Below are 12,865 nucleotides of genomic sequence, written 5' to 3' on the forward strand. Positions count from 1 at the left end.
GGTTCCTTCTCCTCTCCTGCCTGCTTGCTCAGTGCAGGTCTCCAGGCCCGACGACACACTTGCTTGTTCAGGGCACCACTTTTTCTTCTCAGAATGCCGTAGAAGTGTCTGGCATCCCGCTCTCTCAGGTCTATGTGCAGACCGTCTCCATTTTAGCTGGTGCCGCACCTCATCCTAGACGTAAAACTCTCTTTACAGCCCTGGCTGGTGTGGCTCAGGGGAGTGAGTGCCAGTCTGCAAATCAAAAGGTCGCTGGTTCAATTCCCAGTCAGGGCACATGCCTGGGGTGCAGGTCAGGTCCCCAGTTAGGTGTGTGTAAGAGGCAACCACACATTGATATTTCTCTCCCCTTCTCCCTCCCTTCCCCTCTCTAAAAATAAAAAAAATTCTTTAAAAAAATGCCTGTTTAAAAATAAAATCTCTTGCTGTTCTTCCTCTCCTCCCCTGGGTTAGGGTTCAGGCTCTCTAATCATTGCCTGTGATCAGGGTGTTGACACTAAGCCACACACACGGCTGCTTCTGCCGAGGATCAGTTAGAACAGCCCAGTGGGCTCTGGTTTCCTGTGTCACACCTGACAGTGGTCACTTCTCAGAACCTTCTTTTCCCTTCAAAGTGCAATTGAATCCATCGCACTGCTGCTCCCGTGAACACTTTGGGACACTGGCAGTTATGTGGATGGTGTGCCATCGGCAAAATCTATCGTGTCTTCACTCTGAAGACGCCTACCCTCACCAGACAACAGGATGCCCCACACTGAGCTTTTTTTTTTTTTTTTTTTTTTTGCTTAAACAGCAGAAACATATTTTTTCCATTGTGGAAGCTAGGTGTCAAGACAAGGTGTTGTCGCGTTGGTCTGTGGCGAGGCCTCTCTCCATAGCTTGTACATGCTCATTCTTCAGCGTCTCACATGGCCTTTCCTTCGTGCTCATGAGCACTTACTGTCAGAGGTAGAAGGGGATTCTCTCTTTGTTCCCTGTGTCTCTTACCTGCTCAGCTAAGCGGCCACACCTAACCTTTTTAGGAAGACTGGAATACCCCGCGGTGCTCTCCCTTCCTTCGCCACGGCTCACTAAGGCACAGCACACCCTACAGTTGGCTCTTTTTTTAAATTTTTTTTTATTGTCATTCTACAGTTGCCTCTTGATCTTCACTGAGCCCCAGGGAAAGTCTGCCGGTTGTTGGTCAATTTCTGCTTAGTGACGTGTTCTCCAATTAGGGGACTTGCTATACGTTTTCTTTCCTGTAAGTTGCAACAAGAGCTGAGTGACAAACTGTAACTGAATGAAAGACAGGATAACTGAATGCCCTCTAGAAAGCAGCTGCCCTTTATTTGAGCAACTGGGAGACAGTTACACACGGAGGCTCTCTGAGGTTCAAACCGACACTGGAATCCACCATAAACCGTTTTGACACTTTTCCTTTTTCTCCACAGCAGAGGGAAAGCAAGAGAAAATCCCCCACTGTCAGCCATCAGTGGCCCCGGCACAGCGCGCAGGGCCGCGCTGAAGAAGGAGCGGTCCACGCGCCTGTACCTAGAGAGCACCCTGCCACACCAGGCCTCGTCTGGCCATGGTTTGCTTTAGTCACAGGTGGGATATCTAGTAGAGGTTAAGGAGGGGCACTGAGAAGTGATTTCAGGACTTGCCTTGAAGCTATTTCATTCTTTTTAGGGAAGAGTTGATGGAGATTATGGGAGGTCCAAAGCCTTGCCATCACTCGGGTTCTGGGAATGGGACTGCTGCCCACGTGAGACGGGGAGTTAGTGGGCCCGGGAGAGCGGGGGTGCAGGTAGTTGCCTGCACCTCTGAAGGGGCCTGCTCAGCCTTAGACACAGCTGCTGCCCTAGGGGAGGGGACCCCATGGAGCAAATGTGGGAGGGCCAGGGGGCTAGGACACCACACTAGATTTCTGGAGGAGACATCCGATCTTCAGAAGACTAAGGAGGACGGGCACAGGCCAGCTCCTCACTGGAAGCCAATTGCAGGCTGGTACTCTCCCCGCATCATGCGGTCTGACCACCGAATTGCTCTTATCCAGAAACCAGACAGTGAACTCGGGGAAAGGCCGTGGGCGTTGGAGTCAGATAGACCTGGGTTCTAATTCTGGCTCTGGTTCTGGCTGGCTGCTTGATTCCCGGGCAAGTTATTCCACTCTTTGAGACTCAGTTTCTTCATCTATAAAATGGGGTAAAAATAGTTATCTCGCATACAGTGTAGTATACTGTATTTAAATTTTTTACGTAATAATTTGAATTTTTGATTTTATTAAAATTTGGGTTTTGTGTTTTAAAACAATTTCAATCACACAGTTTTAAATTCCCCAAAAATATACATTCCACCACTCTTGTTCTCCTTCCTCAGTAACCTGTTACTTTTTGCATCATAAGGTAAATGGTATTAGTGTTAATAGCTACTATTTATCAGGGGCTCACTTTGAATTAGGATGCTGTCTTATATAACATCATTACATTCACCCGTTTGGCACAGAGTGCCACCCCTCTTCTGGGGGGCAGGAAGTAGGCTCACAGGGGTGGAACATTTCACCTGGCAATACACAATCTGTAAGGAAAGAAGCCAGGATTAAAAAACCCAAGTGAGCCCTGACTGGTGTGGCTTAGTCGGTGGGATGTCATTCCGCAAAGCAAAAGTTTGCTGGTTCGATTCCAGGTCAGGGCACATGCCTGAGTTGCGGGTTTGGTCCCATCTGGGCATGTACTGGAAGCAACCGATCATTGTTTCTCTCTTGCATTGATGTTTCTCTCCCTCACTTCCCCTTCTCTAAAAATAACTAAAATCTTTAAAAAAAACAAAACCCAAGTGATTCCACATTTGCAAATCTCCCAGAAGAATCAGTATTAACTCCTCCCACCCACACACCCGATGCGCTTCCATCAGGAGCTGGGCGGCCGAGCTCCCAGGAGGGAGGGCGGGGGGTGTCTTTATATCCGCAGATACCACAGGATGCCACGGTAGAAACAACAGTAAGCAGGCGTCAGGCCAAGTCTGCTGAGTTCTTTACAAGGACCCTCTCATTTAAGCCTCACAGTCACCCTCTTAGGTAGGCACTACCATCCCCATTTTGTAGAAGATAAAATTGAAGCTCAGAGAGGTTAAAGAATTTGGTTAACTTCTCACAGCTTAGAAAAGTAGCAGAGCCAAGATTCAAACCCAGGCGGTGTAACAGGAGTGCCTAAGGTCTTCAGTGCGCTATTCTGTTCCCTGGGGAGGGGGCTAAGAGAGGGTGAAGGGCTGGCGGCTGGGTGAGCCAGAGGGAGCTAATGTAAGACTGTGAGAGCACGCTGGGACTACTGGGGGAGTGAGGAGGAGGTGTGGCTAGACCTGAAAGGGTAAGATCTGACAGTCAGGGGCAAGGTTCTGGAAATGAATGAGACGATGTCTGCCTTCTAGGAGCTGAGGGTTTATTTCGAGAACAGATATAAACCTCATGTGGATGACCGGAACTAGGTCAGTAGTAATGACATCACCACCAGTGTGAGATTTCCTGTGCCAGTCATCTGCTGCTGCCCAAAGCCACCCCAAACCACAGTGGTTTAAAATACCAATCATCTACTTTGCCTATGAATCTGCAGTTTGGGCAGTTTGGGGGTCTGCTTGAATCTGCTCCATGTGGCACCAGCAAGGGTGGCTTGAAGGTGGCTGTCCTCTCTGCACCGCTGCTTGGCTTCCTCCCAGCACGGTGACTGGGTGACATCATCAGTCATTAGGGAATGCAAATTAAAACCACAATGACGTGCCGCTGCAGACTCAGTAGAGGGTCTAAAATAAAAAAGACTGACCGTACCCAGTGTTGTTGAAGATACTCATGCAACCACTGCGGACAACGGCTTGGCGATTTCTCAGGCAGTGAAACACACGCCACGGGACCCAGCCATGCAGCTCCCGCGTGTTCGCCCAGGAGAAATGAAAGCACGTGTGTGTTACGGAGACGTTCGCATGGATGTTCGCAGCAGCTTTATTGAACCAGCCCGAAATGAGAAACAACGCAAATGCCCACCAACAGGTGGACGGAGAAGTCAATTATGGCAAGGCTATACAAGGAAATGCAATTCAGCAGCGAGAACGAATTAGCTAGTACACATGCAACGGCATGGCAGGCTCTCAAGGTGACCATGCTGGATGAAGTCAGACGGCAGTGAGTGTGCAGCACTGCTCACTTTACATGAAAGTCCAGAGAACGCAAACGAGCCCACAGCGGCAGAAAGCACCAAGGGCTGCCTGGAGGTGCTGGGGCGGGGGGGTGGAGGGATGCCAAAGGGGTGCGGGACACTGTTGGAGTTGGCGGATATGTTCGATCTTTTGACAGTGGTGATGGTCCGACAGGGGCGTACACATCACAAGTGACCACACTGGACACTTCCAATATGTGCGGTTTACTGTGCGTCAAATATGTCTCCGTTTTCAAAATAACAAATATGGGGACGGAAAAGAGAGGAGGTCACATGGGATGGGAAGTGCCGTGGCGGCCACCTTGGAAAATACAACCTACCTCATGCCCCGAGTGTCCCCGACATGCCAGGCACCGTGTGCGCCGAGTCACCCGACCACCCACCCGAGGGGCAGATGAGCAGGTGGCCAATTCTCTACAATTATCTTGACTGTCATCAAAGAGCCATGAGGTCTTGGTCTGTGGGCGGGAAGGGTGTCACGGGGCTCTGGTGACCAGGACCTCAGGGCTTTTCTATCCGAGCTGCAAAAGAAACCACTGCCAGCTTCTTGGGACCATCATGACACAGAGCCTCCCTGTATGGAGCGGCATGGAGAGGCAGTGAGGAGGCGGCTCTGTGAACGGAGGGCACCTCTCTTCAGCAGGGGTGAGCCCCTCCCCACCCCCTTCTGCTCTGTGAGTCCCTTTGGACGGCAGGTACCTGCCTAGCACCTTTTGGTAACTGAATCTACCTTTCCTCTGGGAACCACCATGCTGAGACTTGAAATCCTCGAAGATGAACTGACATTGCCTTCCCTCTACCAGCCCCCACCCCCTTAGCTTCTAGAGGGGCACAAGGGACCCAAGGCCTGGCCAGCCTCCTGCCCACAGGGACTGGTTTGGGCAGTCACATTATCCAGACTCTGGTCAGCCAGCCTCAGCCCTGGACTGGTGCTCTAGGTAACAGGAAGGGAACTCTCCCTTTCCCCCGGGGTGGCTAACCTGGCAGACTCAAGTCCTGGGTGCCTGGCGGACATTTCTCCACCACACGTGGACAGTCTGCCTGAGAACCAAACTGAAACAGGGAGGAAGAACAGAGAGAAGGAAAGGGATGCGTTTCTGACATCACAGCTGAAGTCCAAGGTTCCAGCCATTCCTGAAGCTGGGGCCTCCCCAGGACTTCTGTTTCATGGGCCAATAAACCGCCTCCTTTGCTTAAATCAATTGCAGTTTGGCTTCCTGTTCCTTGCAAAAGAAGTGGTCCCCTGCCCTTCACATCCCAGCACTGATATGTCCTACCCCCTCACCTCCAGAGCCCAGACTAGGGGCTCTCTGAGACCTGGATATTGGGGTTGGCCCACAATTGCACTGCATCTGTGTGCCCCAACCCTCCACACCTAGGCAGGAAGCAGACACCAAACCTTGGGTTCTGGGGCCATAAGGAGGGCTGTGTGGGAAGTGCTACACCCTCTGCACGGGAGCTGATAAGGAGATGTTAACCCAACCAAGGCTTCAGATAGGAACCAGATGTCCCTGCCTGGCTGGGCCCTGCCTCTCTAGCTGCTGCTACTTGCCTTGGGTGAGGCCCTCCCTCTTCCCTCCCTCCCGCAGGTTCGGAACCTCTCTTTCTCCTTTTTAAAAGGGGTGGGAGGCTGCCCGACAGACACATTCTGCTTTAGGAGTGCATGAAGGAGAGGCCTCTTAGGCTGGGGAGAATATTGGAGGCCAGAGCAGCTCATGCACAGTCCTGTGGACTCCTCACCCCCATCTCGTGACCACAGGCCTGAGTGATGGGGGAGCACCAAGAAAGGCAGAGGTTGCTGCAGAAAGCACCACCTACCAGGCGTTTGAGCTGCACCTGCAAGACAGGTGGGGCTTGGGAAGGGCAGCTGAAGGATATGAGGAAGGGCACCAGGCAGAGAGGTAGTGCTTCGATGGGGGGCAGGGGGTCACCTGTGCAATACCATCCAACTAAGCTTAATAGAAATAGTAGAAATAGGCGACACTGATTACGCACCGTGTGCTAGGTTTTTACCTCACCGAATCCTTATGACAATTCTGTGAAGTAGGTGTACGGTCCCCGATTTAGAGGTGAAACTGGGGCTTAAATAACTTGTCCCCAGTCACACAGCCATGGCTGGCAGGACTGACCTGGAGGGAGGAGGGCGGATGGGAGGACTGCTGTGCCCCAGGAAGGTGCAGGACCAGGAGGTGGAGGCTGGTTTGCGGGCTGGTGCAGCCGCCTGGGAGATGGAGAAGGGGTGGCAGCCTACTCCTCACTCTACTTGTGGAAAGGAGACCAGAGAGACGCTGAGGAGTCCCCAGCAAGTGGTTTCCCTGGGAGCACTTGTACTGCAGCGAGACGGTGAGGGAGGGAGATGCCCAGGACTAGGACTGAAGGAACTGGAGGGGCTGCTGGGACCAGAGGGAGGAGGAGGTGGCTTCCAGTCGGAAGTGGGCGGGACTGAGTCTGCAGAGAGGTCGGGAGAGATGAGGGGAGGAGATACTATTAGGCACTAGGTCTTGTGTGCGTGTGTGGTGGGGGAGAGGTGCTTGTTCTTTTCAAAATGTAAAACGTGTCATTTTTGTCTGGTTGTGATAGTAAAACATGAAAAATACAGCTGAACAGGAGTAAAAATATTAAAAGGTGTAAGACCTCTCATAACCCTAAACCCACACACTGCTGCCATTAGTGGCTTCAAGTATTTCCTTTAGATTTTGAAACATGAACAAAGAAGATAAACCCGTATGTATGAGGATTCCAACTGGTGCAAATCTTTGACAAATATTACCTGCTTTTCTTCATTTTAGCTATTCAGGAGTGTGTGTAGTTTCCCTGACGACTGAAGAGATTGAGCTGCTTCATATGCTCATGGATTTTTTCGGATGTCCTGTTTAGTGATCCTGTTCAAGTCTTTTGCCCATTTTCTACTGTTTTTTTTTTTTTTTCTTTTACTGATTTGTAGGTCTTTATATAATCTAAATAGGGCTCCTCTGTTGGTTGTGTGTGTTGTGAAGTATCTTGTTCTTACAGAGATTTTAAGTCAGTATATATTTTAAACACGTTTTTATTTCTTTGTATGGATACTATCTATTTACATTTAATGAATACCCTTTCTAGTGCTCTTCGTGTATTCCTTCGTGTATTTCAGTATTTTCAATGAGGGTCACTTCTCCTTTGCCCGGATTTTCCTTCAGGATTCTTTTTGTACAGGTGTGATGGTGACAAATTCTCTGCTTTTGTTATCTGAGAACATCTTTAAAGGCTATTTGCACTAGGTAAAAAAAATTCTACACTGGCAGTTTTTTTTCCGCACCAGAACTCTCAATGAATCTTTTCATTGTCTTCTGGTTTCCATCATTTCTGATGAGAAATCAACCATCAGCCTCAGTTTTTAACTCAGTACAACAATCAACATTAGCAAATGAAAAATAAAATATTATTTAATCTATTAATCTTCCAATTTCACCAATTCTCTCACCAATATTCTTTAGAGCAAAATTTAAAAAATTTCTGGCCTGGGCTCCGATCCAGGATCCCACACTGCATTTAGTTTCCGTGTCTGCTCAGTCTCCTTTAGCCCAGAGCAGCTCCACGGCCTTTATCTTTCACGACAGAGTGCTGGCCAGTCACTCACAGAAAGTCTGGGCCTGTCCGGTGCGCTTCCTGATTAGATTCAGGCCGCGCATCTCTGCCAGGATCACCACAAAAGGGATGCTGTGTCCTTTGTCAGTGCACTCTGGCAAAGGCACGTGTATCTGTTAGTCCCATTCGCTGTGGTTCTTCTGTCTCTTCCAGGTTGCTCCATGGTTAATTACTATTTTTTTCCTCTCTGTAGTTAACAATTTGGGGGGAGGTACTTTGAGAATATATGAGTACTCTGTTCTCAAAATACACACACAAAAACAAAAATAACCCCCCCCAAACGTTCACCCATGACTTTTATCACCTACTGATAATTTTGCGGAGCAGTTATTACTGAGGTGGCTGTCAAACAGTCCCTCGGGCTTAGCCTCTCAGGGTTTTCAACTGAAAGCCTGGTGTGTTCACTGGGGTGTCTCCTTTGAAGAGATCTCAAACTCTGGTCTTTATCTTCTTGGCACTGTGACTCTGCAAAGTTCTGGCCTGCTTTACAGATGTTTGGGCTTAGCTTTTTAGGTTCCCATGTAAAATTTCCAACTTCAGTAAATGGTGTGAAACCTGAACCTATCTCTAAGGCCCCTGACGCCTTCAATTGTGTCACTCCAGGCTGCGAGACTGTAAAAAACTGCTAATTTCTCGTGTCCTACCTGAGGCCTTCTGCTTGGGGGAAAACCTGCATCCCCAGCCTCGTGCCCAAACCGGCAAATGCGAGCGGCTGCAGACTGTCCGCTTGCCCCTTCACGGTTCGCCCCTCTCCACAATCTTAACTTGCTGGTTACTGTTGCTTCTGCAGCTCTCTCAGGCCACAAAGATCGCCTGCTTCAGTAGCTTTTCTCATTGTTCTTACTGGGAGCATTATTCAGGGTCGAACTACCCCATACTATCCAGAAGTGGAAGCCCTACATTTCCCTTTTGGGGGGCTGCATAGTATTGCATGATATGGGTGTTTCACTTTAAATTTTAACCTCTGCTCTAATTGTAGTTGTTTAGTTTCTTATTACTGTAAAGATAATATCTTTGTGGACAAACCAATATACATGAGTTCAATTATTTTTATAGGATACATTTATGCAAATAGAATTGCTAGATCAGGGGGTATGATGAATTACAATTCTCACAGGCATTGCCAAATGGCTCTAGAAAAGACCTCACATTAGTCTAGCTGAGAGTAAACGCCTAAAGAATGGCCACGGAGTGATTTCGAATCCTCTCTGCCTCAGGCGCTCCCGGCCTCAGTCTGCTGTGACAAGTGTAAGCCACAGATCCGGTGTGCAGTGCAGGGCAGCCCTGCCAGGGCTCTTGTCTTGGGACCAGCAGCTGAACTGATGAGTCAGCTTCCTGTTGAGACAGTGAGAAGGAGCTCCCCCAACCTACAGTTTGGGTATGAATCCGGCTTCTTGGCAGACACAGGCCAGACCCAGAATGCCACACCTTACCACGGCCAATGCCAGCCCTGCTGACGAGGGCAGCTACCACTGTGCCATGTGGTTTCCAGGCCAGAATATCTTTGGGGAAGGTACTCATCTGCTCTGTCAGGGTGAGTCTAAGGGTGTGGGGCTCTGGGGGCCCCTGGAGTGTAGGCCTGCAATGGAGCGGGTGGCAGTGGCCTTGGGAAGACAGGTGTAGATGGAGGAGCCCCGCTGGAGGTAGCTTTGGTCCATAGTGATGGGGGAAGAGAAGGCAGGCCCAGAAGAGTGGACTGTTGGAAGGGCAGGAGCTCAAGCCTCTTGATGGAGGAACTGACTGAGAGCATTTGAGGATGGACCCAGATACCTTAAACCCAGACATTCACGCCCAGGAAAGAAGGTCTAATAAAACCCGTGAAATTTTTTAGTAAAATGAGAATGGAAAAATGTACCTTATAAACTGAGTCAAAAAATTAAATGAAAGAATGTATGTAAAGCAGAACATATGTGTATAAGTGTGTAAAGAGAAGAAGGAAAGGAATGAGAAAATGTATGAGTGCATTGCCTGGAACAAACCAAAAAAAAAAAACAACAAAAAAAAAAACAAAAAAACAAAAAAACCCCGTGAAATCAGCCCTGGCTGGTGTGGCTCAGTGGACTAACTGCCAACCTATGAATCAAAAGGTCACCAGTTCGATTCCCAGTCAGGGCAAGTGGCTGGGTTGCAGGCCAGGTCCCCAGTTAGGGGGCATCCAATGAATGTTTCTTTCTAACCTCCCTTTCCCTCTCTCTAAAAATAAATATGAATATAATCTTTAAAAAATTTCTTAAAAAGAAACCCATGAAATCGATCCCCTTCTCTTGCTTTGTAGGAAGGATACTGAGGGCTCACAGGAGGGAAGGTGCACGTGGCAAGCTCGGAGCTCACATTCTGCTGAGCAGGCCAGAAGGCTGGCTTGGGATAAAGCAGGCTCTGGGAGAGGCAAGGGGAAGCCATGGGGGAAGGGAGGAAGAGACATGGGGAGGGAGGAAGGGGATGCAGTAGGGCAGTGGGTTAGAGGCTGCTGGTGGTAGGTGAACATCCTTCTTCCTTTCATTCCCCGCAGCTGAGATGCAGCCCCTGGCTCTCCAGCCACCCAAGCTGAGCCTGTTCATCCAAGCCTCTGGCCCTCCCTTCCACGCACTGTGTATGACCCTAGGACACCACCCTGATGCTCTGAGAATCTCCTGGGTCCTGATAGGACAATGGGGGGGAGGGGGAGGACTTCACTGAGGGAGCTGGCGATCCCAGGGTTAGTTGGCTGCAGCTGCCTCAGGAGCTGGCAGGGATGCCTGTGACCTGCGAAGGCCTGCACCAGAGTGGAGCCTCAGAGGTGCTGCTCCCACCCTGGGGCCAAGGTAAGTACAGAGGACCTGGAGGTTTTGCTCTTCCTCCTGGGGCAACCACCTGGATCCAGATTACCCCCTGGCTACCTGGAAGGTCACTGCTGTGTGCGGCAAACCACCCTGGCTCGGCTCTGCCTCCAGGGGAAGCCTGAGCTTGGGCTTTGGAGACTGCAATGACATTGGAGGACCCGTGAGGTCCTAAAACTCACTTTGTCACTCCTGGCTTCTGCATTCTCTGGTGGCCAGTGCCTGTTGGAAGCTAGTTGAAGGGCATCTGCTCTGTTCCAGGGTTCAGGAGAAGGGCGGGACCGGAGAACTGGAATGAGACCCATGAGAACAGTTCCCTTGGTAGGGAGCTCCAGACACTGACCTGGGATCCCTGAGGTGGTGAGACACGATCTCGCCCCGTCAGAGTGACCCATTCAACAAATACTTATACTCAGCTAAGCATGCGCCAGGACAGAGATGCCTGGAACACAGTGTGAACATGAGCCAGGCTAGAAGGCCAGGCTGGACACCGCACCAAGGATAAGAATGAAAGGAGAACTGCGCTGAGACCCATAGGGTAGCAACACAGAGTATGTTCAGCTCAGAGAGGGGACGGGCCCGTCTCCTGGAGGGTCTGGGGAGCTCCTGTGGACGCTGCAGAGTCCGGGGAAGTGTGCAGGGCACTTGGCCCCCAGCCTTGTGCCCTTGGGTGAGTCTTTTAACTTCTCTTGGCCTCAGACTCCCCCGTCCCCCGCCAGTTATCACACCCAGTCTCAACCATCTCTGCCCTTACAGAACTTGAGTCTAACTCTTCCACCTGTGAATGGGGAGTAACACAGCCTCTAGGAGGATAAAGGGCTGGAGAAAGCTCTCTGGAGGAGGCAGTGAGTAGCAGGGAGAAGAGCATGAAAATGCAGCATCAGAGGAGTGGGTGGGCCACCCTTCCCCCCATGCCTCTCCCCTCCGCAGTGGGCTGGAATAGACCCTCGCTGCCATCACCTGCTGCTACCTGGGGCTACTGGGCACAGCTCTGGTCTGCGGTCTGGTCCTGGCTGCTCTCTGGAGGAGTTGAGCTATTGGGCCCACCCTCACCTGAGAGGGCCAAGGAGCAGTCCTGCCAGGGCCCTGGCAGGGCCGGTGGTGGGCCCCCGGCAGCTTCAACATCCTTCCGGGAATGCCCAAGCCCTGGGTGCTCCCTCCTGGCTCCGGCCAGCTTTTTCCTAATCTGTGCCTGTTCCTCCTCAGACCCCTCTTTTTTCTTCTGGACTGTACAAGTGTCTCCCCAAACACAGGGGATCTGAGAAAACACTGCTGTGCTATGGGTTGTTGGGGCAAGGTGAGGGCCCAGGGCCAAGGCCAACGGCTCCCAGGGGAGGCCAGTCCAGGGCCTGCAGACCTGGGGTCAGCTCAGCTGACCCCAGCTGGAGCATGATGGGGCTGGGGTTTTAGTTTGGCCATACTGGTCCCAAAGCCGATCTGGGCGGTCAGAGGAAAAAGCGTACAGCAGCAGCGGGCCTTCCCATTTTGCTGCCAATTAGTGGTCTGTGAAAGCATGGTCCCTTCCCTTGTGTGCACGTCGCTCTTCATCCAGGTTGAGAGTTAGATGGTCTAAGGTTCTTCCCTTTTTGGCTAAAACCCTGTCGTTCTCAGTCTTTTTTGAGTAGTGTTAAATGTCTCTCAGGACTGCAGTTGGCCAAGGATCTTTTACCAGAAAAACCAAACACACGAGTCTGGGGTGGAGTGACTCATTCTGCAACAGCTGAGGCTTCAGCTGGGCAGCATGTTCCCCATCAGAGGGGCTGAGTGCAGCCGGGCTATGCAGTCACTTCTCCCTCGTGGGGTACCGGGACAGAGAGCTTCAACCCTGCACCTCATTTCCCACACTCACGCCAGAGCAGGCAGCTTCGCTGGGACACTCGAGAGCATCTGGTACTAGACTGCTCCCACTCAGGACTCACGGCACTCGAAAGGCCCTCAAACCCTCTTCCTCCTGCCCTTTGCTCTTCACCTCCTCCTGGCCCCACTCTACACCCTGCCCACCACCTCCTAAGGGACAGCTGCCGAAACGGATGTGAGGGGTTCTGAGAAGAAACCCTGGTCCCAGGGTTCCCATTCTCTTCTCACTGAACATCCCATTACGTGAATCCTAGTACAGACATTATGACTTCAAAAATCTTTGCTACTGTGATAATTCATTAAGCTAATACTTTTTAAACATCCAGATGCAAATCAGCTTTTCTAAGTGGAGGAGGCGGAAGGCTCATCAAGGGTGTCGCA

Source organism: Desmodus rotundus, chromosome 12 (assembly GCF_022682495.2).
Source record: "Desmodus rotundus isolate HL8 chromosome 12, HLdesRot8A.1, whole genome shotgun sequence".
NCBI lineage: Eukaryota > Metazoa > Chordata > Mammalia > Chiroptera > Phyllostomidae > Desmodus > Desmodus rotundus.